The 1,915-nt window shown below is 52.2% G+C and overlaps 1 long non-coding RNA gene across 1 annotated transcript; it reads left to right on the forward strand.

Annotated features, from left to right (window-relative positions):
* The first annotated feature begins 967 nt into the window (after positions 1-967).
* On the forward strand, positions 968-1,621 carry LOC100906554 (uncharacterized). The gene is made up of 2 exons (XR_145451.1): positions 968-1,238; positions 1,385-1,621. It is a non-coding gene; the product is annotated as an uncharacterized LOC100906554 (long non-coding RNA).
* The last annotated feature ends 294 nt before the right edge of the window (positions 1,622-1,915 follow it).

A 1,915-nucleotide genomic window follows, 5' to 3' on the forward strand; every position in this document is an offset into this window, starting at 1 on the left:
GATGATGAGTGTTCCTCGGGAGGTTTTTCTTTGAGTTTTTTCTTCTCATTCGTACGCTTTTCCAATTCGAGCGCCTGATTGACTGTCCGTCTGCTTGGCAGGCTAACTGGCCGGTCGACCGGTCGGCCGCTCGTCGATTGCCGCTCTCCGCTGCGTTCGGTGGCGGTTCCGCATCCTGAGGTCACTTGCCTTTGTGATGAAGCACTTGTTAAGGAATAAAAACTCCCCGAATATTCGATGAGCCCACCCGAATCGATGGTCGATTTCTGACGACAATGGCTTGCGTGTTTGCTCGGGGCAACTTCGTGAGTTTGGAGCTTTCTGCAATTCTTTTCCCTCTGTAAACCACCGTCTTCCTTCATGGAACCTAGATTTCTGGACCCGCTTCCCCGCGAATAGGGTTGCGGGTCTCGAACCTGAATCCGAAGTCCTCGTAATTGTTCGTCCGGGTCGCGCACACGAATGATCCTCGAGTCGGACCATATCGTTGATCGAAGATTTCTTGTGATTGTCGCCAATTTTCGGACGCCTCTTTGATGATTTGGTAATAACCTGCACGAAACGGTCCCCTTCGACAGCATGGGCGCCTCTCGATTTAAGATGGCGAGCTTTTAAGTTGTTCACTAATGAAGTGTCACTTATAAGGCAAGCCAGAGGCTCTAGCCAGCCGTTCAACAACCGTACTGACTCGCTCACTCACAGCTGATTCGAGGTACTGCGACGAATCGGCTCCGCCCGGCGCAATCGAATGCACCGAAAGAATCCTCGCCGACGGTTCGTCATCGGGGGAGCAGAGTCTATCCACGCGGAGCCCCATCTCGATGCGACGCTTATGGGTTCGAATGGCTTTCCAGTCCGTACGGCTCCCCGCCGTCGCGTCGGTCGTTTCCCTGGTGATATCGTTAGAATGACGCAACGGGTTCTTGTTTGTTATGATCGCTGTCTCCTCCTGAGTGCGACCGACCAGTCGCTCCGCGTACTCGACTCGTTCCAAGGAATTCGGTAATTCTCTCGAGAGTCTCTATTGACCTCAATCGACCGGTGTCCTCTCTCCGTTCGATTGAGAATCGCAGCAACTTCCCGCGAGAGTCGACGGAGATGCTGACGGAGATGCCGCGAATGTCCACGAGATACACCAGCAGCCATGAAGTTCTTGATTCTGTTTGTGATTGTGACTCTGTGTTGCGTTCAATTCATTGAGTCGCGCGGTGGACGCGGAGGTCGCCGGGGCGGAAGAGGTGATACTAATTCGATGCGTATTCCCTCGGGAAGGTCGCGGCATTCGACGACGGGGAACCCGACTGAGTGTTTATACAGTGGAAATCTCTCGATTTTTCGCAGTTGGGACGAAATCAAGGGTAAACAACGCGTCGTCCTGTTCCAGGTGGTGCTTTCGGTCTCGGTGGTAACCGGCCCAGAGTCCGAATCCCGAAGGAAAGCTATAGACACGGATTAACTGCTCTGTACCTCGTCCGGCGGAAAATTAGGAACTCGAAGGGAGAGCTCACCAGCAAGGAAGAAGAGTTCATCGTCGAGAAGCCGGTCAGAAAAATATTCTACACGAGATGATGATGATAATAAACGTCAGCTCGACGATCAGATCTACCAGCTGATCATGAAATTCGATCTTTCGTTCCCGTAATAAATCACGCTGGCGGACGCCACAGCTAAGAGGTAGAGGACGACGAAACGTCTGTTCACGTTGAAGATTCCACAGACCGTGAGGATATTCTCCTTGTCGAAACCCTTCAGCACACACTGAATATCGTGAAGGCTGAAGTTTGGGTTGTTGACTCTGCGGAAGCAGACGAGCTCTCGGCACACTTTGAGGTCGTGACAGCAGAGTTGGTTGAGTTCCCCGACGACTATCAGCGTCAAACCATAGAAAGTCATCATGATGTAGGCACATGATCTC

The sequence above is a fragment of the Galendromus occidentalis genome, unplaced genomic scaffold (assembly GCF_000255335.2).
Source record: "Galendromus occidentalis unplaced genomic scaffold, Mocc_1.1 scf7180000077431, whole genome shotgun sequence".
NCBI lineage: Eukaryota > Metazoa > Arthropoda > Arachnida > Mesostigmata > Phytoseiidae > Galendromus > Galendromus occidentalis.